The sequence below is a fragment of the Canis lupus genome, chromosome 11, assembly GCF_048164855.1.
Source record: "Canis lupus baileyi chromosome 11, mCanLup2.hap1, whole genome shotgun sequence".
NCBI classification, from domain to species: domain Eukaryota; kingdom Metazoa; phylum Chordata; class Mammalia; order Carnivora; family Canidae; genus Canis; species Canis lupus.
In genome coordinates, this window is record NC_132848.1 from 52,356,158 (window position 1) to 52,382,292 (window position 26,135).

The 26,135-nt window shown below is 48.2% G+C and overlaps 1 protein-coding gene and 1 non-coding gene across 3 annotated transcripts in view; one reads left to right on the forward strand and one right to left on the reverse strand.

Moving 5' to 3' along the window:
• KCNK12 (potassium two pore domain channel subfamily K member 12) overlaps window positions 1-26,135 on the reverse strand; it is a 65,392-nt gene that overhangs the window by 21,322 nt on the left and 17,935 nt on the right. The window lies entirely within an intron of this gene.
• Window positions 12,519-12,637, forward strand: LOC140600562 (U5 spliceosomal RNA). The gene has a single exon (XR_012003761.1). It is a non-coding gene; the product is annotated as a U5 spliceosomal RNA (small nuclear RNA).

A 26,135-nucleotide genomic window follows, 5' to 3' on the forward strand; every position in this document is an offset into this window, starting at 1 on the left:
TGCCCATTGCAGAGCCACTATCAATGGCTAAGAAAGGATTATAGTGGCACCAGTGATGTCAGACCAAGAGCAAACACAGATTGCACCTTCTGCACTGCAAGAAGGGAGAGGCTGAGCTTTGATTAGAAGTGAACTTGAAGGGGCGCCTGGGTGGCTCAGCGGTGGAGCATCTGCCTTGGGCGCAGGGCGTGATCCTGGAGACCCGGGATCGGGTCCCACATTGGGCTCCCTGCAGGGAGCCTGCTTCTCCCTCTGCCTGTGTCTCTCTGCCTCTCTCTCTCTGTACATCTCTCATGAATAAATAAAATCTTAAAAAAAAAAAAAGAAGTGAACTTGAAGATTGAGTTTAGATCAGACTGGATATCTGAGGATGAGTTTCAATTTTAAAACTGCTGGTATTGGGATCCCTGGGTGGCGCAGCGGTTTGGCGCCTGCCTTTGGCCCAGGGCGCGATCCTGGAGACCCGGGATCGAGTCCCACATCGGGCTCCCAGTGCATGGAGCCTGCTTCTCCCTCTGCCTGAGTCTCTGCCTCTCTCTCTCTCTCTCTCTCTCTGTGACTATCATAAATAAATAAAAATTTAAAAAAAAAATAAATAAAACTGCTGGTATTTAAAATAACAACTAATTGGAAAACTCTAGCATGTGCCCAAGACGCGAAGGGATCCAAAGGGAAGTCCTTTAAGACAGCAGATGAAGACGAGGCCATTTCCCTGGGTCAGCCCATTGAATAAACTGATTCTACCTGGATTCCCTTGCTGGGGGGAAGGCCGGCGCCACCCCTGCCCCTCCAGTGTCAGCCCCACAGAGCGAGGCACACCCCACTCAACAGACAGGAAGCCGTGGACCAAGGGGTTGAGTGGTGCCAAGACCCCACAGCATGGAAGGGTAAGGTGAGTCTGAAGCCCAGGTGTGCCAGTGTCCACCGTCCACATCCTTCCCCCCACCCCACGCTGCCTTCTGAGGGCACTGCGGGGCCTCCATTCCTCCTAGAAAACCTAATTTCAATCTGGCAGTCAAGAGAGCACTCTCACGTGGGGAGGCTGACCCTCTGTCATGCCCCCCAAGAGTCTTCTTTCCCCCCGTGGCTCTCTTTCCGCTGACCATTGCTGGGGAGAAGGGCCACTGCTCCTCCTCTATGGTTCCCATCAAGGTGGACTCTTCACCCCTCTTGTGGCACAGTGAAGATAAGACGGCTGTATAACCAGACTCGATCCGGGGCTTGGTTAGGGACAGTAGGTGGAATGCAATGCTGGGGGGACCTCCACTTTTGGCTAACAGACTGGCTGGTTGCCCACAGGCAGGGGACTCATTTGCCCCTTGGGGTCCTCACAGGACTCCCCTACCTGACCTAACTGCCCTGAGTCAAAGGCTGTGCTCTCCATCAGGAGCAGCCCCAGATTCCTTCAAACTCCCCTATGTCTAGCTTCCTAGGTCCCCTCTGGAGCTAGATTTCTTTTTGAAAAAAATTTTTAAGGCAGCCTGGGTGGCTCAGCGGTTTAGTGCCGCCTTCAGCCCTGGGTCTGATCCTGGAGTCCCGGGATCGAGTCCCACGTCGGACTCCCTGCATGGAGCCTGCTTCTCCCTCTGCCTATGTCTCTGCCTCTCTCTCTCTCTCTCTCTGTCTGTCTGTCATGAATAAATAGATAAAATCTTTTTAAAAATTTAAAATTTTTAGTTTTTTAAAAGATTATTAATTTGAGAGAGAGAAAACATGAGTGGGGGGGAGGGACAGAGGGAGAGGGAGAAGCAGACTCCCCGCTGAGCAGGGAGCCCAATGTGGGGCTCTCTCCTAGGACTCCAAGATCATGACCTGCCTGAGCTGAAGGCAGACCCTTAACCGAGTGAGCCCCCCGGGTATCCCTAGAGCTGGGTCTCTTGTTGAGGATATATCTCTTCTCTTGACGATGGGACTGAGAATGAGACATGTTTCCCCACCAACTATTCTCCTTTCCCAAAGGAGTGTGGCCTTCTCCCAGGGCCTCTGCAAGGCACACCACTAGATACACTGCTGGAAGACCAACATCCGCCCACTCCTTCAGCAAACACAGCTTGGCAGGCTTTGTGCTGGGCTCGGGGATACGGTGGAAGCCAGACAGGTGGAAAACCAGCTGCCCTCATAGTATCTGGGCTGTATTCTTAGAGGTTTTGTACTGATTTTTATTTCTCTGCTGCCGCAGGCTCACCCCTGGGCCAGGGCACAGCTTTTCCCTGATGCCCGCACAAATAGGCTGGGCCAGGACTTGTTCTGGGGTCTCCTTATGGCCATGAGCACGGGCCCAAAGTGGTGCCAAATGCTTGACTGGCTGTGGTACTATCCTCCCAGAATGAAGGGGACATGCAGGTCAGGAGCGTTTCTGACAGCACAGGGGGCACCCTGTGCAGTGTCCCTCTCACCAGCCCTAGTCCTGTGGTCTGGCTCTGTGCTCACCACACCTCTTGCTTTCCTACAGAGGACCCGTCTGCTCAGCTCAGGAAATAGGGCAGAGGTGACAGTTTATCCTCCTTCCCCACGCACCCCCAAAGGCTCAGAGCTCTGGGGGGCCCCCCAAGCCTTAGGGTCAGGCTTCTTGCTGAGGGCCGAGGGGCGGGCTGTCTGTGCCTGGCACTGCTATCTAGCCAGGTGCTTCCCAGAGGGGATGAGCAGTCCCCCACGCTCCTGCAATCTGTGGGGAGCCAGGCCGGCTGCGGAGAGGGGCCTTAAAGCTTCAGCCAGAGAAAAGGCAAACCCAGCCACCCCGAGAGTCTCTTCCTTCCCCCAATCACACCCTGCAGAGGCGTAATCTGTCCCCAGGTTCGCACCAAGCCTGCTGTTTTGTTTATGCCACAATTGATCTGCCATCCCAGTTTGCAAAAAGCAGACACTTGGGGGCTTTATTATGCCACTTTGACAAAAGCTGTGAAGCTCATTCCCACAGCCTGTCTGGTACCGCCCTCGCAAATGGGGCCCTGGTGACAGGGCCTCTGGAGTTCAGCTCAAGGAGGCTGATCTGTATTGGGCGCTGGGCAGCCTCTGTGCTAGACACTGGACACATGTTCTCTCGTCCGGTTCCCCCAACCACCCTGTGACATGGGCTAAGGGAGGTGAAGGTAGTCGGATGAGTTACAGTTTGTAAGCGGCTGAGCTGACCCTGAAGCCCTTTCCACAGTGCCGGTCGGATGGCATGGCAAGTCTTTGCTCTTCACCTGGGGGACATTATTCTTCTGGCTCTACAGTGTCACCTTGGGGAAGGGGAGATATAATTTATAGTCCAATCCAGTATACTTTTGAGAGTAAAAGGGTCACTAGTAATAACTACCCCAGGACAGCAGGTGTAAATCAGGGCTGATCCAAGAAACTAGGTTGTATGATTAAAATGCAGATTCCAAAGCAGAGACCAGTTAACTCAGTTGGTTAGTGTGGTGCTAATAAAATGCCGATTCTAAGGCAGGTCCCGCTCCAGAGGTTTATTTAGTGGGTCAAGAAGAGGACCCAGGAATCTGCATTTAAACAAATGTTCCCTGATGATTTTTTAAAAAAGAGTTATTTATTCATGAGAGACACAGAGAGAGACAGAGGGGCAGAGACACAGGGAGAGGCTCCCTCCATGGAGCCTGACGTGGGAATCGATCCCAGGTCTCCAGGATCATGCCCTGGGCTGAAGGCAGTGCTAAACTGCTGAGCCACCCGGGCTGCCCTTCCCTGATGATTCTGATGCAGACAGGCTGAAGCCTGTTCTTTAAGAAACAATGTTATAAGGACACCAGGAAGGCTCAGTGCTTGAGTGGCTCCTTTTGGATCAGGGTGTGATCCCAGATTCCTGGGAGCAAGTCCCACATCAAGGCTCCCCACAGGGAGCCTGCTTCTCCCTCTGCCCTATGTTTCTACCTCTCCCTCTTTGTCTCTCATGAATAAATAAAGAAAATCTTAAAAAAAGAAAAAAAAGAAACAATGTTCTAAGGTAGCCCTTGGATATCCTACTGTTTGGAATCTGCCCAATTTCAAAATTTTTTAAAGATTTTATTCATTTATTCATGAGAGACACACAGAGAGAGGCAGAGACATAGGCAGAGGGAGAAGCATGCTTCCTGCAGGGAGCCCGATGTGGGACTCGATCCCAGGACCCTAGGATCATAACCCGAGCCAAAGGCAGATAGATGCTCAACCACTGAGCCACCCAGGCACCACTAATTTCAAATATTTTGATTTAAATTTCTCTTAAAAATTTGGCCTTACTGAGGTATAATTAATATACAAAATTGTAAGATATTTAAAGTGTATATTATTGATTTAATTTCAAGTGGCCCAAAACACTTGTGGATGATGGTGTAGCTATTTCCTTAACAACATCTCCTACCCCCCACTCCTATGTGAGGCAGCCAGGCCACTTGAAGAACTGACCTGCATCCAGGTGCAGGCTAGGCCAATGGAAATTACCAGTTCCCTTACTGGGATTGGCTCAAGGATGGATAGACCTAAATCAATCAGTGCAGGGCATTTTTATGGCTACAGAGATTGGTGCAGGAATGGGCATGTGATCCCATTCAGGCAAATCAGATGAAAGAGTTTCTCTGATGGTTTTTGGGTTAAAAGATTGTCATTTAGAGCTGCCCTGAATGTGGAGGGAGCAGAAGTAGCCCCAAGAGTAGTTGGCAGCCTTCTGTGGCCATGAGGTGGAGCCAGCCTTAGATGAAGCTGATGCTGCAGGAGGCGAGTGGAGGTAGCCTGAAAGAATGAAGCTTCATGACCCCAGTGAGCTGTGACATCAAACTGGCCATGCTCCCCGACCTACCTCTGGACTTTCAATTCTTGGGCTCATAAACCCCTTCTCCTGCTTACACCTTCCATGACATACACCCCAACACACTCCAACTGGTGTTGGAGCACCAGGGTAAACAGCTCAGCGTCCAGGAAATATCACCAGACTTGAACTCAAAGGTTGGACCTCCGTTGTGGCCTCTATGGGCCAAGAGTGAAGCAAGTCACTACCACTAACTTCTCTGAGCCCCAATTTCTTCATCTATAAAATGTCAGCCTCCCAACGTGAACCTTCTTTGTAAACTGCAATACCAACGTGTGCTTCTCGTGATGATAAAATAGACTTACTGGTGGTGGGGAGAAGGTGGAGGTGAGTAGAATTCTCAAAATTAAAAAAAAAAAATGATGGATGAACGTTAAACAAGTTTATTTATGGCAGGACTTTTCAGAGCACTTATTGTGTGATTTATGAATCCGAGGGGGCTGTGCTAACACTAACCAGTGTTCCCCATACTAATCTGACCTCAGATTGTATTTAACTGCCTCAGGTGACCTGAGTGTTTCAAAGAATAAACTTTGGGAAATGCTGCAGTCTATCCTCACGAAGACTTAAGGATGAGATATTTTAAAAAACGCTTATGAGTACCCACATTTTCCAATAGTCACCGTGACAATGCAGTGCCTAGAATAGCCTCTGGTGTGCAGAACGTGCTTGAGCTAAGCTTGTCGAGTGAATAAATAGACTCTCCCCCTGCTTGTTTGGAGCAGTGATTCTCAAACTAGATTGCCTAGGACCCATCTGGGGATCTTGTTGGATTCTGGGGCAGGGCTCCCAATTCTGCATTTGTAACCTGGCTTCAGGTGATGCCGCTGCAGATGGTCACTGAATTTTATTTTTAGTAGCAAGCATAAATGACTTATGAGACTAATTACCTTCGGGGGCCTGTCTCCACAGTGAGATGGGAATCCCTTGCAGCTGAGGTCACATTATACTGGCTATTTGGAACTCTGCTGCTCAGGTTTGAACCCTAGCTCCACCACCCCCTGGCTATGTGTCTTTGAACAAATTCATTAACCTCTCTGTGCCTCAAAGCCCTTATCGGTAAAATGCAGGTAACATAACTACCTCGATCATTTCTTGTATTGAGTTAATATATGCAAAGTATTTAATGCCTAGCACATTAGTAAGCCCTTAATAAAGACTTATTATTAATCTTTCCATGCTCTACAGTGAACAAGGGAATCTTATGTGAAGTAGGCAATGATAGTTATTTGTTGACTGAATGATTGAAAGTAAAAATTTCAAGAACCTCTCAAGGGTAAGAGTTAACTATCCGAGATAGTGGAAAGCAGAGGTGTGGAGTCAACAGGCAGGGATGGGCAAAGCCACATTAGGGTTGCCAGATAAAATACAGAACTCCTAGTTAAATATCAAATCATTTTTTAGTATAAGCATGTCCCAATGATTCATTATTGAGCACTTGGCTGGCTCAATCAGAAGAGCATGTGACTCTTGATTTCAGGGTTGTGAGTTTGAGCCCCACGTTGGGCAGAGGTTACTAAAAAATAATAATAAAATAAAAAATGTTCTTTAAGGGTTATATATTAGGGGCACCTGGCTGGCTCAGTTGCTACAGTGTGCAACTCTTGATCTCAAGGTTGTGAGTTCAAGCCCCATGCTGGGTGTAGAGATTATGTCAAAATCAAATCTTAAAAAAAGGATTAATTATTTATCTGAAATCCAAATATAATTGGGTGTCCTGTATTTTTATTTGCTCAATCTGGTGACCCTACCCATGGCTCCACTTGTTTGCTTGGCACAGTTCTCTGGGAAGCCTTTCCCAACACGTTCAATCTCATTTTAACAGCCTCACTTTAATAATCAAGGAGCCTGAAGCTCACTGGAGTCTGGGCCTTGCCCAAGGCCAGGCTAGCAGTTCAGGCCTTCCCATGGCCCTCCCTCTCCCAGCAGGAAGCAGTGGAATATTTGAGGTGGGATGTAGGGTGGAGGGTTGAACTGCCATTAGGCTGCTCTGTGGTTAGAGTCAAGACACTGACTCATGCTGCTCTAAGTCACTACCCTGGGTTGGTTGCGGGGGAATAAGGGGAGACAGCCAACAGGCCTGGGTAAGCCCTGAACTTACTAGGAGAGCTCCAGGCTGAAAGAATGGACAGGAAAAGTCACTAAAGCATTCAGTGAGGAATAAAAAGGTGGTTGAGCCTAATAATAGTTGACATGTACTGAGGCCATCACTACTTCCAGGTCCTGGACCAAGACTTCGTGTATATCCATGCATTTCATCCTCACCATGACCCCGTGAGGCACTGGGTTTTATTCATTCTAAGTCACAGCTTTTTTTTTTTTTTTTTCCCTTGCATTTTAACATCCCTGAAATCAGGGTGCTTCTTAGGATAATGACCTGACATAGTTTATTCGGCAACATTTTAAATTCTTCATGGTACACAATAGTGGTGCATTTATAATCGATGGTGCATTTTAAATCTCAGATGGGATGAGCCACAGTGGAAGGTTAACATCATCCCCATTTGCAAGATTAGCAAATACGGTCACACTGAACAGATAAGGACCCTGAAGTTAAATAACTTGCCCAGATCACACAAGAGGCAGAGCCAGGGTCTGAAAGCAGAGGAAGGAGCTTGCGATGTGATAGAGTCAAGTGCACGGGGTTTGGAAGGAAGAGAAGGTCGGAGCCGCAGCAGCTCTTCGCTCCCTGTTGTGCAAGAGAAGCACCTGGGAGACTTAAAGCTGCCCCCAGTGCACAGGTGCACCCACCTGGCGCCCACCGGGGTCAGAGCCCACACTGAGGTCCTCGGGGTGGCCGGTCTGGGTGAGACACCAGGAGGCCTATTTGTCCAGAAGGGTGGGTGGGGGTTCGAGAGGGAGGACGTAGAGGCCTGGCTTTGAGAAAAGCATGCACTCGAGAGTGAGCGCGACCCTGTGGAGGCGGGAAGAGGGCCATGAGGGAGAACTTGCCCTCCACCTCGTTCTCAGGCTGAATTTACGGGAGCATCATGGAGTGAGGCCTCTAGAAACACCTCTCAGGGGCACCGCTAGAAGCTTCTCCAGCATCTCAGCCTGACCCCCAGCAACAGGGACAAACTTACAGGCTGCAGAGGACAAAACTGGCGAGTCCCCATTCCTGTTCTTTCCCAAGGCAGGCATGGGAAGGGCCAAGGCCACCTTTCTTGGAGAGCTGAGAGCAGACTGGGAGCAGAGGCCGGCGTCAGGCTCTTGCCTCCCTTGCCGATGGGGCGCGTGGACGTGTTACTTCTCCGGCTCACAGTGGCCTGCGGCCCGCCTGCCTGGGACCACGGAGTGCCCCCAAAGCAGCAGGTTAACTGGCAGACAGCAGGGCTCCGTCGCTGCTCGGGGGCATCAGGTGAAAGGTGCAAGCCAGGGGGCAGCCAGGAAGGGCTGCCCGTCTACACCCGCGAGACCGACTCTCCTGACTGCTTTCACCTCACTGGGCCTTGGTTTGCGGGCAGCTGCAGGTGAGTGGCGGCATCTGCTCAGGACCTGCTGCAGGCCCTGGCCCCTGAGCCGGGTGGGGGCCCAGCTGGAGGCCGGCACCGCCTCCCCCCATCCCGGGGTGCGGAGTGGCAGCGGGCGGGACACTGGAAAGCGGGGCTGCTGTGGCGGAGCTGGGACCGTGGGCCGCTGTATCGGTGGGCGCTTTGGATTTGTCTAGATTGCCGGCTCCGAGGACAGCAGCCCTTGGCTCCCTTCTCCCCGCAGCTGAGCATGGGGTGGGGTGCGCCCTGGATGCTTGGTGACTCAGGACAAAGCACCTGGAAAACGCGGGCCCCTCCTTCTCCTGTTTGCTTTTGGCTTGTTGTAGGGGGGCCTTTGGGATGGCCTTTGTTTGAGGAGAGAAGGTGGGGGTGGCTGAGAGAGCAGAGAGCTAAAGAAAAGACTGAACCCCCCAGGCTGCAGGCTAGCGATGTTTCACATGAGAAAAGTTTCGGTAAACTGTGAGCAATGGGCAGGTGACCCCAAGAACTGGTTTTGAACCCTGGCACGGCTTTCCTGGCCAGCGGGGCTGGTTGGAACCTCCTCCTACTCTGTGCCACTTCTGTGGGATTAAGGTTTTCTCTCCTCACCAGAAATCATTCAGCAAAATGAGTTATTAAAAGCCAGTTAACTACTCCTGCCTCCGGGTAGCTCCTGCTTAACAACCTCTCCCGGGGAGCAGCTGTCAAACCCGGGCCCTGTGGAGCTGGCGGGAAGATGAGTCATTTACATGGAGCCCATCCTCCGTCCTGCCCCCCAGATCTGTCCCTGCCTCTCTGATGACTAATCCTTTTCAAGGATGAGATCACTGCCCCTCCTGCCCCCCACTGTCCCAAAAGAGCAGAGCCCTAGCCTCGGCCCAGGATTGTGAGGGAAGCTGAATCCAAGGTGAGGGGAGTCCCGGATGGGACATGGGACTAGCCAGCAGGAGCTGGAGTTGGCGCAGCAACGTGAGAAAAGCCTGAGGCCCGCCCTGGCCCCGCTCCTTGCTCTTGGACCTCTGGGCTGTGGTGAGGCTGCCATTCGGGGAGGAGCTTGTGAGCTCGCCTGCTTGGAAGTGTCACTACAATGTCAACTGAATCTCATGTCGCCTCAAATCCTCTATCATAACAGGAGCAGAGGTTTTATTATTTTTTTAAAAGATATTTCTTTCTTTATTCATGAGAGACACAGAGAGAGGCAGAGACATAGGCAGAGAGAGAAGCAGGCTCCCTGTGGGGCACCTGATGCAGGACTCGATCCCAGGACCCTGGGATCACGCCCTGAGCTGAAGGCAAACGCTCAACCACTGAGCCACCCAGGAGCCCGTGGAGCAGAGGTTTTGAAGCCCATGGGGGTTCCCGTAAAGCAGGGTCTTGCTGTCCCACGGACAGTTCAACCTCCTCTCAGTCAATTCCGCTTTCCTGCCCCTGGAGCTGTGCCTCCCGTTCCTCATGCCTGCCTGTGGAGCAGCAAGCCACATTGGAAGGGGGGTGTCTGTGAGGGGAGACACAGGAAGGGAGCCAAGTGCCTGGGAAGCTGAACCTTCTGAGCCCTTGGGGACAGGCTCTCCGTGCACGGGGCAACTCTTCAAGGCCCTGGTCTGTGTGAGGAGTTGTCCCTCTCTCCTTACAGGAGGAGGCCTGTGAACTGCTCCAGAGGAGTGATAAAGACATCATGCAGACAACTGTTGGGAGCTGCAGTGGGGGAAGTGCACTTGAGGGTCCCCACAGAACCCTGTGTCTGCCCTGGCGCCCCCTGACATGCCCTCTGCTCTCTGGACCAGCAAACAAGCTAGAGGGGCTGCCCCAGCACCTTGGCACGGGGGTCTGTTAGGGCCTGGCTATGTCGGAAGGGATGGGACTTGAGGTGCCTGGACTGAGGCTAAGGGGTCAGGAGCACCTCCTCCTCCACATGGGGCAGGGCTGCTCCTACCGCACATTCTGCTTTCAGCCACTTATAGGGAAGGGTGGTTGCCCGTGGGCTCACGGGAGGTGAGGGATTGAGGAACTGGGTATGGAGGCCTACTCTGTGCCCTGCATTCTGCTGGTGCTTTCCCAGATGTACCCCCAGAGCAACTCCTGGAGCAGGTGCTTCTGGCCCTTATTCAGGTGAGAAAACCAAGATCAGAGAAGTCAAGTAATGGAACAAAAGAACACCAGCACACAGGTCCTAAACCCCACACCCATGGCTCTTTCCATTCCCCCTCTCGAGGCCCGACTCAGCCTCTAGCTCACAGCCTCCAGCTCAGAGAATGCACTGTGATCGTGCCCTGAAACATGCAAACAACTATGCCATGATGGGGAACCGTGGCCAAAATGCCTACCCCAGGTCTGTGGCATGAGTGTGCATCTGATCCTGAGTGACAGGAGACGGAGGCTGGGGCTCGGTGGTGTTAAAGACCTTGTCGAGGGTCACAGACAGTGGCATGACTGGGATTCCAGCTCAGGTCTGCCCAACCCCAAATCCCACATTCCTCATCAGCTTGCCTTTAGCCCCCCACCCCCATTCACAGAAAATGACAACTTATCTAGTGGTCACCAGCAAGGACTGTCCCACAAACATGGTTTCCATCTGAGTTTGAACTTATCTAACATGTTTTTGGAAATCTGCTATGTGCTGGGCCGGGGCAGGGGACAGCACACTGTGACGGACTGTATCGTCCGGGCTCTGCAGCCAGAGGCTACCAGGAGCATACCAGGAGACACACAAAATTGAGTTTACCGACTCACTGCCACAAGGGAGATGTACACCATGGGGAGCTGTGGGGCGTCTCAGCCAGCAAGTATCAGAAAGGACTGAGTTAGGATTTGGGCTTGGGTTAGGTGATTTGGAGGGTTGCTCAAGGAAGCAAGGCTTTGCTCTGGATTAGATGCTGCCAGGGAGCAGGGATAATTCTAGGACTGAACATTTTAAAGATTTTATTTATTTGAGATAGAGCACTCGAGAGAGAGCACTAGTGGGGGGAGGGCAGAGGAAGAGACTGAGTACGGAGCCAATGTGGGGCTGGATCCAAGGACCCTGAGACCATGACCTGAGCCAAAGGCAGACGCTTAACCAACTGACCCACCCAGGCGCCCCTAGGATTGGACATTTTAATAACTGCTACCTATAAGGTGGGAATACTGGAGCAATGCCATAGCTGTGGTTGGTAAAGCAGCAGCAGTCATTCATAGCAACCAGGGGGGGTGTTTGGTCATGTTGGTGGCTTGGAGGATGTTCTTTATGTAGTCTGTGTTCAGACATGACTGTGGGTGAGTGGTCTTCTTTTTATCTTACTCTGCTGTGGTCATCAGGTAGCCTTGCCTGAAGTCGGTGTCCCGTGGAATTGCTTATGTTCCGTGTCTGAACACCCCCGCCTAGATGTGAGCACAGGCCTGCTCTCAGCTCACAGGGGCTGCTCCTGTCTTTCTCAGAATGGTTCTGCACTCAGCATTCCATAACAGCATTTTATCGGATGCCATTCATTTTTTAAAAGAAATTCCTTCTAAGTCCTTCAGTTTATTAAAAAACATGTAAGTATATATATGTGTATATATATATGCACATGTGTGTGTGCCTGCACGTGTATTTGATTCAAGTGGAACGCATCTCTCGATTGTAGAAATATGGGTGATTTTCATTTTAATTTTCTTCTGTATGCTTTTGTAAATATTTCACATTTCCTCTGGTACAAATGGGATTGTTAGTTACTACTTTTGAAATCATAACCTTTCCCCTAACAATGATTTTTTTTCTTTTTTTTAAGATTTTATTTATTTATTCATGAGACACACACAGAGAGAGAGGCAGAGACACAGGTAGAGGGAGAAGCAGGCTCCATGCAGGGAGCCCGACATGGGACTCAATCCCGGGTCTCCAGGATCACGCCCTGGGCTGAAGGTGGCGCTAAACAGCTGAGCCACCTCGGCTGCCCCTAACAATGATTTTTTTTTTTTTTTAATTTATAAATAGGTGGGAACACCTGGGTGGCTCAGTGGTTGAGTGTCTGCCTTTGGCTTAGGGTGTGATCCGGGAATCCAGGATCGGTCCTGGTCCTGCATTGGGCTCCCTGCGGGGAGCCTGCTTCTACCTCTGTCTGTGTCTCTGCCTCTCTCTCTCTGTGTCTCTCATGAATAAATAAATCTCTTTAAAAAAATTTATAAATAGGTGTATGTGGCTGGCTCAGTCAGTAGAATATATGCAACTCTTGATCTTGAGGTCGTGAGTTCAAGCCCCCTGTTGGGCACAGAGATTACTAAATAAATAAATGAAATTAAAATGTATAAATAGACTCTGGTTTCTCTTCAGATTGAATAAATCTTTCGCCTTTTACTAAGGATTTCCATGGAGAGAAACAACTCTGAGTCTTAGACTAATTTTTTTTGAGGCCTTACTTTGTGTGAGGCTTTAAAAAAAAAGTATAAATAGAAATGAATGAGATAAGGCCCCTGTTCTCAAAAGAATGACCCTGAGACCCTGGGAGTATGAGAGACATCACAAGAAGCTAGGAAATAAGAGAAGAGGCCTAGGGGGCTTCCCAGAGGAGGTGCCGCTGACTGAGTAGTAAACATGTCTTAGCCAAGCAGGTGGAGGTTGGGAAATGGATTCAGGGGTCATATGGATTAGACTTCTTAGGGAGCATATACAGTATGAGAATGAGGGCCTCTGGGGAACCCTGGCATTTAAAGGGGAGAAGAGGAGCCCGTGAAGGAGCTTTCATGCACTTAACAGATATCTGAGGACCTACTGTGTGCCAGGTGTTAGACTAGGCCATTGGGATTCATCAGTAATTTAAATAGTTCCTTTCCTTCACAGGGCTTATATTTCAGCTTGGGAAATGGATAATAAACTACAAACAATGTGCAAGTAAATTGTATTGGAAAATAGTTGATACCATGAAGAAAAGGAAAAACTAGAGCTGGCTAAGGGGGTGAGGGTGCCATGGGCTGGGAGAGCGCATGCTGCAGCATGAAGTGGGGTGAGCCAGGGCAGGCCTCACTAAGGAAGTAACATTTGGTGAAGCACTGGAAGAAGTGATGTCTGGGGTAAGAGTGTTCCAGGCCAGTCAGCAGCCAGAGCAAAGGCCCTGCGGCAGGAGCTGGAGGTGGAGGAGGAGGAGGAGAGCAGGAGAAAGAAAGAAAATACTAGACAGAGGGATTAGTCAGCAAATCTCTCATTCACCCTCTCAGGGCAAAGTCTAACTCACACAGATGCCCCAGAACAGAAGAGAAGCTGTCACTCTCATTTGATTTTAGCATGAGGGATAAACAGATAAGCTACTGCTCTTTAAAAAAGCGGAAGAAGTAGAATAACTATTCAAGTAGATTTCAAGAGACAGCAGAAATGCTGAATATAACTGATAACTACCTTTTATCTCTATCAGCAGATCACATGCTATTTTAGAAGGAATTAAGATAAGAACAACCATTGGGGGATCCCTGGGTGGCGCAGCGGTTTGGCGCCTGCCTTTGGCCCAGGGCGTGATCCTGGAGACCCGGGATCGAATCCCACATCAGGCTCCCAGTGCATGGAGCCTGCTTCTCCCTCTGCCTGTGTCTCTGCCTCTCTCTCTCTCTCTCTCTCTCTCTGTGACTATCATAAATAAATAAAAAAAAAGTTAAAAAAAAAAAAAAAAAAAAAAATTAAAAAAAAAAAAAAAAAAAAAAAAAAAAAAAAAAAAGAACAACCATTGGTTGCTCAGTGTACAGAGCAAATTTTTATGTTTTATTTGATCAATTTTTTTAAAGACTTTATTTATCCATGAGAGACACAGGTAGAGGGAGAAGCAGGGTCCCCACAAGGAACCTGATGCAGGACTCGATCCCGGACCCTGGGATCACGCCCTGAACCAAGGGCAGGCACTCAACCACTGAGCCACCCAGGTGTCCCTAATTTGTTTATTTGAGAGTATGTGTGCATGAGCACAATTAGGGTGGGGGAGCATGGGGGGAGGAGCATAGGGAGAGGGAGAGATAGAATCCCAGACTCCACACAGTGTGGGGCCCCAAGTGGGGCTTGATCTTACAACCCCAGGATCATGACCTGAGCCAAAGGCAGATGCTTAACCGACTGAGCCACCCAGGCGCTCCAAGCTATTACAATTTTTACATGACAGTAATAATAATAAAGCCAGTCTCTCTGGCTGCTGTGTTGAGCACAGCCTGAAGAGTCGGGATCTAGGAGTCCAGTTCAGAGGCTGCAACACCGAACAGGTGGGGGTGGCCCCAAGCAGGACAGTAGCCAGGAGGAGCCTAGGAAAGGGGAGGCCAAAGGGAGGAAACAAAAGCAGGAGAGGACAAAGTCACCAAAGCTAGAACAGACAAAGGGCTTGAGAAGCATGGATGAGGGAGTAAGAGGTCAGAGACTTCTAGAAGGATCTAACCAGATAGAAACCTGACAGGTCCCCTGGGATTTGGCAACTGGGAGAAACTGGCTGTAGGCATGAAATGAGGGGATAGGGCTTCATGAATTCCAGGCTGCAGGGGCAAAGCTCCGGTAGGGGAGGACATGGACACAGCGGAGGAGCCTGCCTTTGAAGCAGCTTAGGGGAGGAAGGCTAGGACACCCTGACCTGGCAAGGCTCAGGGCCAAGACAGGTGCTTCACTTACTTTACCTCAGGGAGTATTATGGTCTTTTTTTTTTTTAATGTTTTTATTTTTATTTTAAGATTTTACTTATTTATTCATGACAGACACACAGAAAAGCAGAGACACAGGCAGAGGGAGAAGCAGGCTCCATGCAGGGAGCCTGACGTGTGACTCGATCTCAGGACTCCAGGATTGCCCCTGGGCCAAAGGCAGGCGCTAAACTGCTGAGCCACCCAGGGATCCCCGGGAGTATTATGGTCTTAATGTTTGCCTTAATGGATGGTCTTAATGTTAATGCATCACCGTGAGGTGATGGCATTAGGAGGTAAGGCCTTTGAGAGGTGATAGGTTAGAGGGAGAAGCCTCTAACCTATGAATGGGCTCAGTGCCTGCACACGAGCTCCCTTGTCTCTGCCATCATATGGGGATACAGGGAACAGGTGTTACCTATGAACCAGGAACTGGGCGCTCACCAGACACCGAATCTGCTGACACCCTGATCGTGGACTTCCTAGCCAGGAAGTGGACTAGCCAGAGCCATGAGAAATAGATACTGTTTAAGCCACTCAGTCTCTGGTGTATTGGTCATGGCAGCCCGAGCAGACCAGGCGGGGAGGTGGAGTAGCTTGTTCAAGTATCTGAAGAGGACGGTTAAATTCCCGGGCCCTGGAATCAGATTCAGATTGTACCTCGGTCCGCACTCACTCAGAGCTACCTGCCATGTCTGTCTTGTCTGTCAGGTGGAGATAGCAGTCCTGTGCAGGGTGGCTCTTGGACTCAGCAGAGTGAACATCAGTCTGTGTCTTCACTGTCAAGGTGACACACCTGGCAAGGGCAGTGAGGGAGGAGTTCCTAGCTGGGCAGACCTCTACCTTGGAAGAAAGACAAACAAATGCTCCTAAAATTTCAGGTGTCAGATGTTGCTTTTAGGCATTCACTCCTTGTCTTAGTCTGTTCGAGCTTCTATAACACAATCCTATATACTGGTGGCTCATAAATGACAGACATTTATTCCTCACAGAGCTGGAGACTGGGATGTCTAAGATGAAGGTGCCAGCAGATTTGATGTCTGGTGAGAGCCCTCTTCCTGCCTCACAGGTGCCATTGGTCTGCATTTATGAGGGAAGGGGTGAGAGATCTCTCTGGGATCTTTTTTATAAATTCACTAATCCCTTGGGACACCTGGGTGGCTCAGTGGTTGAGCATCTGCTTTCAGCTCAGGGCATGATCCCAGGGTCCTGGGATTGAGTCCTGCATTAGGTTCCCTTGGAGCTTGCTTCTCCTTCTGCCTATGTCTCTGCCATCTCTCTGTGTCTCTCATGAATAAATAAAATCTTAAAAAATAAAGTCACTAATTCCATTATGAGGCTGCCACCCTTAGCACCTAATCACCTCTCAGAAGCCCTGCTACCTAATAGCACCATCTTAGGGATCAGATCTCAACATATGAACGTTAGGGGGACACAGGCATTTCAGACCATTCTACTCCCTCACTTACACGTGCACTCACCTGGCCTCCCTCTTCTATAACATTATGATGTGCCTACTGTGTGCCAGCCATGAGGTGTGTTCACTGTGCCAAGGGGCTTAGTGTCTATCTTAGGAAGTGGGAAGACAGAGGCTCACCTCATTAGAGGCTTGGACAAGAGCCTGGAGGTTCTGAGCAGCAAACCCCCTCCTGTGGGGTCTCTAGATGCCATCTCTCCACTAAGTCAAGTCATCAAAAAACAGCTACTGTGGACCATACCATCTTTGCTTCCCATAGAGATGCTTTCAGAAATGATTTAATGTTTTACTGCCTGACTTTAGGAAGACCAGGTCTGTTTCTTCAAAACGAAAGAAAAAAATCATTGCCCACATCCCTGACTAAAGATCCATGAGGGCCACCTCGGTGGCATAGTTGGTTGGGCTTCTGACTTTTGATTTTGGCTCAGGTCATGATCTTGGGGTCCTAGGATTGAGTCCCACATCGTGCTATGCACTCGGCAGGGAGTCTGCTTGAGGATTCTCTCCTTCTCTTTCTGGCCCTCCCAGAAATACATATAAATAAATACAAATAAATAAATCTTAAAAAAGGTCCATCAGAGTTGCTTCTCCTTGGCTTTAGGATCTGAAGTGTTGGTTTGCTTGGGAGACCTGTCCACTTGCTTCCTTTCCTGAGTGCCTAGTGTGCCCACTGAGGGGAAGCTTGGAGGCAGTGCAGTGACAAGTGGCTGTAGGACTGTATCCCAGGGCCTGGGACAACTCATCAATCTTAAATCATTTTTTAGCCCTTTTCACCCCTCCCTCCCTGCTTCCCTCATTGTCATCTTCCTCTTGTCCACAAGACCTGCTGAGCACCTGCTCTGTGCAAGCACTGTGCTGGGGTACCACCCTGCCCTATTAGAGCTCACAGCTTAGTTTCTTCTAGTTTTACTGCGAAGTTCATTCACACTATGTAAAAGAAGCTAGCTTTTAGTTATATCTAATAAGCAGCAACAGTTTCTAGAAATCTTCAAGTCACAGCAAGCCCACCAAATACACGGAATCTCTTTCTCTAGAGTGGGTGGTCTTTAAAATGCAGACCAACTCTTTCACCAAGGAAGGCTCTGACAGGTTTCACTCTGAAGGCAGGGGGATGACCTCGATGACCTCTCACTTCCCTAATTCTTATGTTGAAGCCTAACTAACCCTTCCAGTTCCCCAGAACATGACTGTCTTTGTTCATAGAGCCTTTAAAAAGGAAACTAAGGAAAAATGAGACCATGTAAGTAGATCCTAAACAGGACTGAGGTCCTTATAAGAAGAGATTAGGACCCACATACTGAGGCAGGACCACGTGAGGACACATAAAGAAGACAGCCACCGCCTACATGTCAAGGAAAGAGGCCTCAAAAGAAACCACCCCTGAGGACACCTTGATCATGGACTGTTGGCCTCCACAGCCATGAGAAGATGAGCCACCCAGTTCGTGGTGTTTTGTTGTGACAGCCCACGCTGGCTGCTGGAGCCCATGTGCAAGGCTGCAAAAGCCCTGCATCACTGCACCCTTGCTCATCCTGGGTTTTTACAGCAGTGGTGGCAGCAGGGAGCTCAAATGCACAGCTTAGTTTCTGAGCCCTGATCAGGAGGCTGTGTTTATATTTATCCTGCTAACTGCAGGGGACTGTTTATACCCAGAGCAATAACCTCCCAGGCGAGATGAGGGCAGCCAAGGAACCAGCTGCTTCCGTCAGGCCTGCTGGCTTCCTCCAGCCGGGCCCACACTGTCAGGCCCCATGGTTGTCAGGTGCCACCTCCCTCCAGACTCTCTGTGATGCCAGCTTTCCTCACCCCCACACCAGGCTTGGGCTCAGGGGCCGAAGTCTGGTCTTCCTGGAACACAGGCAGATTGCAGAGAAGCTGACTGCTTCTCTCAGGCTCTCCAGAATGTGCACAGCCCAAAGATTCCTGCCTTTGCAAACCAGTCTTCATCCTAGTCTCACTCAGATTCAGCATGATACGGGGTGTCCAGTAGGTGCTCAATAAACAGAGTGAGAAGGTGTTTGGGTTTAAAAAATTGGTCTAGACTTATACCTTCATAAACTGTAAAGTGCTTTTGCCGCTCATCCTTTCTTCTTGCTCCCCGTCCTGGCAGCTCTGAGAGGATGGTCTCCTGGGAGTGGGGCCCAGCCACTCTGGGATTGTTCAGGGATCTTAAAGCTTGCCTGGCCTCCAAGGAGCCAATGAGAATTTCCAGCAGGACTGGCTGTCACTCAGATTTCTTACCAGAGAAATCACTGCCACATTGTGACCCTGGAAGTCCCCAGCCCAGGTAGGAGTGTGATGGGGGTACCCAAGCCAGGTGAGGGTGCCCAGGCTTCTGCTACCTGCAGAGAATTCAAGGATGCAGGGAGCCAGCGCAGGCCACTATAGAAAGCAAGGAAAGATGCAGATGGGCTTACAGGTTTTCAGTGCTGGCTAGAGGGTTTCCCTTTATAATTCTGGGTGGCTTAATACATGGGGGTCAGTCTGCACACAGACATGCACATTTAAAGGGACTATTTGAGGTGGGAACTTTTAATTTCCTTGAGCAGGTGTGTCAGTGTGACTGTGAAAAAGGGACCTGCCAGAGCACTGGATCACAGAACCTGTCACAACCACGGCCACCACCACAAGCACAGATGACAACCACGTTGTTTAGCTCTCATCACTACTCTGTGTCACTTTCCTCTTGGTTTCCACTTGGTTTCTCTGGGGGTTTACGGCTGTAAAAGGTCATTTTCACATACAGTTTATTTACCTTTCCTCCCAACCATCTGAGGTGGGTGGGAGTACCCTGTTTTTAGATACACAGTCTGAGGTTCAGACAGGCATGGACTGTGGCAAGAAAGTGGTGGAGGTGGGTGTCAGAATTCAGGTCTGTGATCCCACAGTGGCTGACCCAACCCTCTTTTTGGGTCTTTGACAACGCTGTCCTAGGCTTTCAGAGCAGAAACTCATCAGAAGCTAGGTGTTCCTGTCCCAGAAGACAATGGGGTGTATTCCCTCAGGCGTGTGTTCTGTTGGCTCTTTGGTAGGAAGGGCAGAGCGGGGATCACCATGGTTACGTGGCCCTGGACACTGCCCCTGGATGAGCCCTCTGGGAGCCAGGCCAGCGACTGGGGCTTGGGGATGGGTCATTCCCTCCTCCTCTCTGCTACTATGATTCTGAAGGTCTATAAAAGAAGTGTGCCATCTTTACAGTCTATTTCTCATCTCTGCCACACAGTGAGGCGTCATCTACTCAGATTCAATTCGTCTAGCTCTTTCTATTACTGATGAGAGGAGATCAGGGGCTCTTTCCACCAAGGAGCCAAGAGGATGCCCATCACTGCTTCTAGGAGCAGGGGTCCTCAGATGTGGCACTGAGTCCCCAGGGCCTGCCTTCCCTCAGCTCTTGGTGGGCACAAAATGCCAAGCAACATTCTAGAAACACAGCCACCAATTTCACCTCTCTTTTGGTCTGACTCTACTGTCTCAGAGGAGAGCGAAGACAGACCTCTACCCAGAGGACAGACACACAGACATGCTAGGTACTCCTATTTCCCTGTCTTGTCCCCACAGCTCCCTCTCAATACACACACAGGGTATCACGGGGATAAAGCCAGACCAAAGGGATTCTTGTCACATTAGCTCTTTGTATCATTTCAGCGTGTTCTTCAGCGAGGCCTCGTAGCCCAGGGAAGCCCTGGCCTCTGCGTGTAGGACTTATGCCTTACCAGCTCTGAATGACAGGGATTGTGGATTGCAGCCTGGGGTCAGCATCTGGGAAAGCCTTTCTCTTTCATACGACACTTTACCAGGTCCTTGAGATAGCCAGCATCATTGTTCCCAGGGTTTTCACTAAAATGTATCAGTCCCATGTACTTTTCTGTCTGAATAACTCATAGATTGCAAAAGCTATAATTTCATGGGATTTGTTTTAAATGCCCTTTGTTGGCAGACGTGGGCTCAGCATGAGCATTCTAATTTTCCAGCCTCCTAAATGGCCCCCCTGTAGCTAACACGTACCACGCACCAAACATAACACACCCTCTTTCCACCCCCCAGACAACCGATTACTCACTCACATGGTCTTCACCAGGGTCCTCCTGGGAGGAGGGGGAGAGTCCCTGGCCTAGGTCTTGTGGGGGAGGCATTCATGCTTCTGACAAGCTACAGCACATCCTCTCCAAAGAATACTACTATGCATCCAACAACAGGCATGCTTTTAAAAAGTTTATTTCTATATTATGTATCAATAAGGTAAGACCTCAAATTTTTCTCCAGAAAAAGACTCAAAGGCAAATCTCTCTTGAAGTTCTATTTTAGTGATAGAAATATTGGAAATTTCTTTTCTTTTCTTTTCTTTTTTTTTGGAAATTTCTTTTCTTTCACTTCTTTGTGCTTCTCCCTTTATCAAATGTTCAACAATGAGCATATATGATTTTAATGGGTTAAAAACTATGTCATTATTTTTTAAAGGCAAGGTCTAACCGGCTGGCAGGGAGGGAAGTCATACCTGTGTGGTCAGAGAGTCACCGACAGGAGTGAAACGAAGAAGGAGGGTCAGTGGAGTCTGAACTACAAGGGTGGGCTCTGCTGAGGAAGAGGCCTTTGAATGCTGTGTGGGTTTTGGAGATGTGAAGGGGGAGGATAGGAGAGGGCTTTCAGGGCAGTGGTAATTTCATAATAAAGAATGGAGGGAGGGCAGCCTGGGTGGCTCAGTGGTTTAGCGCTGCCTTCAGCCCAGGGTGTTATCCTGGAGACCCGGGATTGAGTCCCAGGTCAGGCTCCCTGCATGGAGCCTGCTTCTCCCTCTGCCTGTGTTTCTGACTCTCTCTCTCACATGAATAAATAGTCTTACAAAAAAAAAAAAAAAAAGAACGGAGGGGTGCCAGGTCATTTGACTAGAGCTGAGGGCAGAGCAAGGAGAAGCAAAGAAGCTTGGAGAGGCTGTGGCCAGTTTCTAGAAGTCTGGAAGATACCAGGCAGGCTGCCACCAGAGGATGGACCCTTTGGGAGGCCTGGATTCAGCTCCATGTCTATCCCCAGTTCAGTCACTTACTAAGTCCCTTTTATGTCCTCCACCATTCTGGCAGCACCAGCTTTGCAGGCAGGGTGGGGTGGGTGGTGGGCTATCTGCAGAGGAAGGGACCCAGGGTCGGAGTCTCCCTTTTGTCACTTTATAGCTCTTTGAAAGCCCTTTAACTTCTCTTTGCTTCAGTTTTCTCATCTGTAAAGTGAGGATAGGGATTGCACCTGTTTCCATAGGACCGTGATGAGGATTAAATGAAATAAAGTATGTAAAGCACTTAGCATAGGGCTTGGAAACGTTGACCATTTGTGCTGTTTGAGAACAAAGAACAGAATTTCTAAAGATAGAAGATGAGGAAGAATGGAGAAGAGAAAGGTGGCAGAATAAAATTCCCAGACTAAATTTTGTTCCTTTGTTTTCTTTGAGTAAATAATTGGCTCAGGAGGCCAGCTGGCATTATCTACGTGTTCTCTTGGGGAGGAACCCACCCACATTAAACTCCCAGAGAGAGACAGCTATGGACAGGGAAAAACTGTAAATGAAACCTGCTCATGGGTGCCCCAGGACCAGAGGAACAGCCCCTCCCCTGTCAGAAACTTCTAAGGGCTTCCAGAGCCTAGAGCTGTGGGTCCCAGTTATCTGGCTTGGATTCCCACAACTCTGCATTTATTGCAAAGGCGTCTGAATCTGTTCACTGAGCATTGTTCTCAGCCATAATAACTTTCCCCTACATGCTTGTGCTATTATTTTCCAAATGCATGTGAAGTAAAACCACGAATACATTTAAAAGTGGTATTGAATTAATTCAGAGGATTTTGTCAATATGTATTTTCCCTATTAATTAATGGATACTGTAAGTATATGTAACTTCTATCATATGGGTTCTACAAGAAATATTTCTATCATATGGGTTCTGTGAAAATATTCTAAATAAATGTAAATATTTATTATTAAAAATATTTAAAATGATCCCACCTTTAAAAAGGTTTGGAGACTTCTATTTTTAAGATGATCACCTAATCACCTGGATTGATCCCCTCTCCCTCTAAGACCTTGTTAAAAATGACAGTGAAGGGATAGACAGAAGGGAATAAAGCAGGAACAACACTGAAAATGGGGAGGAAAATCCTTCTAGTGGATGAGGAATCTCAACATACTCCTGGAAGGTGACAGCAGATGAAGGTGGGTGTGGCTGAACAGGGGAAGGAGAGGAAGGATTCCCAAAGAACCCTGAAAAGGCTTGGGTGAGGGCAATACCATAAAGATAATGGCTGGCTGCTCACCCACTGACCTAAAGAGAAATGTGAGCCTACAAGCCCCACTCATGCAGTCAGATATTCTTAAATATGAATGGACAGCCACAGTTCAGACATTCACAGAAAGCCTGTGACCTCCTTCTGTCAGTTCTCCTAGCTAAGCCACTCCTTCAGCCTTTGGACCACTAAGGCTCAGTCTTCAGATCACTTCTGAGTCCCATGATCATTCCCTTGGCTGCACACTGGAGTTCCCTAAGGATTTAACAAGATACTCATTCCTATGCCGTACCCCTAGAAAATATCATACAGTTGGATGGTGGGGGTAGGGTGATAGTTGGACATTAGGACGTTAAAAAGCTTCCTAGGTACTTTTAACATGCACCAGGGTTGAGAACTACTGCCCAAGCTGATCTTTGGCAGGGGGTCAGATGACACTTGTAAGAGTGGTCCTCACTCCTGCCTGCACATTAGAACCATCTGGAGAACTTTAAAAAATATCAATTCCTAGATCTAATCCCCAGAGATTCTGATTGAGTTGGCTTAAGGCCGAGTCTCAACATTGACGTTTTTTCTAAGTTTCCTAAGTGTTTTTAATACCACTGCAGCCAGGGTTAAGAACCATTGATCTAGGGCAGCCCTGGTGGTGCAATGGTTTGGCGCTGCCTGCAGTCTAGGGTGTGATCCTGGAGACCCGGGATCAAGTCCCACATTGGGCTCCCTACATGGAGCCTGCTTCTCCCTTTCCCTGTGTCTCTGCCTCTCTCTGTGTGTGTCTATGAATAAATAAATAAAATCTTCAAAGAACCATTGATCTATAGGAAATTGATATCTCATTCCTGAATTCTCTCAAGTTCTAGACATGCATATCCAACTGCCTAACTGACATCCAACCTGAAGTCTAGCAGGCATCTCAAAATTAATATCTTCAAAATTGAGCTCTTGACTCTCATCTTCATCCCAGCAACATCCCTTCTTGATTTGACTACAGCCTTCCTTATCTCAGTAAATGGCAAATCCAAGCTTCCAGTTGCCAAGGTCAAAAGTCTTAGAGTCCTTTTTGATTATTTTCTTTCTTTCACACCTTGTATCTGATCCATTAGCAAATCCTTCCATTCTACCCTTGCAACATATCCAGAAGGAGTAGCTGGGTCCAGACATACTCCCACCATAAACAACTAGGACACTAGACAAAATCTATGAAATTATTTTTTTCAAACATTGCAATACAGGTCATACAGGATTATGATCCCTGAGAGAAGGGAAACAAACAAGGCAAGACCTTTTATTGCCCTGGCTTTCTGCTTGGAGGCAATTGTCAGCAGCAGAGGAAATGGATCCAGACAGAGCCCAACGCTCTCTACTGAATTGAGGAGATAGAGATTTGAGTTCAAGGAAGACAGGGCAGCTATCGCAAAGGCAGTGCCCACAGGGTAGTATATATGGGAAAGGAAGAAACTACCAAGATAAATTATAGAGGTTTCCTTGAGTCGTTGACTGAATAACAATCTGTACGGGTGTAGGGTGAAACTTCTTAAGACCAAGAAAAAAAACAACTTCCAGGAAAGAATAGCTGCCAGAGTTGTATAAGCCAGACAATTTCTAGAGCTCTTACAGAACCAGGAATCATCTGAGTTCCCACCAGCCAGGGTACAAAGGTTTTAATTAATATACAAGACATTCAGTAGAGACCCAGGAAGAGTTACACCTTAATAGTGTGGCTTAACTAGCCACAGAGAAAAGTCTCCTTTAGATCTGTCTTTAAAAAGTTTAAAAACAAGCCTGGAAAAGATCAGATATATCCGTAAGTAACTCAGCTGTCTGCCAGAACAAAGTCTAACCCTTTAAAAAAAAATTGAGAGAGCAAGTGAGAGCACACATGAACAGGGGAAAGAGGCAGAGGGAAAGAGAATCTCCAGGAGACTCCCTACTGAGTGAAGAGCCTGGTACAGGGCTCAATATCATGACCCTGAGATCATGACCTGACTGGAAATCAAGAGTCGGAGGCTTAACCAACTGAGCCACCTATCCAATCCTTTTTAAAGGAGTACAGCATAATCAGGCATCAAAAATGTAAAATTCACAATGTCTCTAATAAAAATATTATCAGACATGCAAAGAAGCAGAAATTCACAAACAAGAAAAATCAGCCAGTAGAAAGCTATCCAGAAATGCTAGAGATTGGGGATCCAACAAGACATTTAAATAGCTATTATAAATATGTTAAATATACTCAAGGATTTAAGAAAAGATGAACATAATAAGGGAAATAGGAAAAACTTTTTAAAAGAGCTAAGAACTTCTAGAGATAAAAAAATAAAATATCTGAGATGGAAATTTCACACTGGATAGGATTGACAGTAGATTAGCCACTTCAGGGGGGAAAAAAAAAAGATTGAACCTGAAGACATAGCAATAGAAACTATCCAAAATGAGGCACAGTGAGAAAAAAAAAAAAAAGTCTGAAAAAAAAAGCAAAGGTAAGAGCTTTGGTTTTCTGTGAGATAGTATCAGATGCTCTAACATATGTGTAATTGGAGTCCACAAAGAGATAGTTGGGGTAACAAAAAGAATATTTGAAAAAATAATGGTCAAAAAATTTCCAAAGCTGGCAAAATTTATAAACACACAAATCCAAGAAGTTCAATAAGATCCAAGTAGGATAAACACAAAAAAGACCATGCCAAAACACATCAGAATCAAATTGCTGAGAATCAGGGATGAAGGGAAAATCTTAAAAGCAGCCAAAGGAAAAAAGGCACATTACTTACATATAAACAAAGATAAAAATCACAGACTTCTTGTCAGAGACCTTGTAAGCCAGGAAATAATCTTTAAAAGGCTGAAGGAGGGATGCCTGGGTGGCTCAGTGGTGAGCATTTGCCTTCAGCTCGGGGCGTGCTCCCAGAGTCCTGGGATGGAGTCCCACATAGGGCTCCCTGCATGGAGCCTGCTTCTCCCGTTGCATATGTCTCTTCCTCTCTCTCTGTCTCTCTCTCTGTCTCTCATGAATAAATTTAAAATCTTAAAAAAAAAAACTTAAAAAAAAAAAAAGGCTGAAGGAAACAAAACAACTCTTAAACCTAGATTTCTATACCCAGTTAATATATCTTTCGTGAAAGCTCTCCTGAAAGATCTAATCACTTCTCCCTGGCTTTGCCATTAAAACCTGGTCCAAGTCACCATCATCTCTCACCTGGAATATTACAAAAGCCTCCTAACTGGTTCCCATGCTTCTATACTTGCTCCCCTAAAGTTTTTTCTTGAACAGTAGTCAGAGGATTCTTAAAATATAAATCAGATTATCTCCCTGCTCTCTCCATCGATTCTCTGTTTCACTCAGTAAAATCCAAAGGCCTTGCCATGGCCCAACAGACCCTGCATGATCTAGTTCTTAGTTATTGTTCTGACTTCACATTCTAACACTCTCCCACTTAATCCTCCTCCAAATACTAGTCCAGCCACATTAGCCTCACTGCTGCTCCACAAACCATGCAAGCTGTGCTTAAGAACCATGGCTGGAATACTCTTCCTCCAGGCAGCCAAA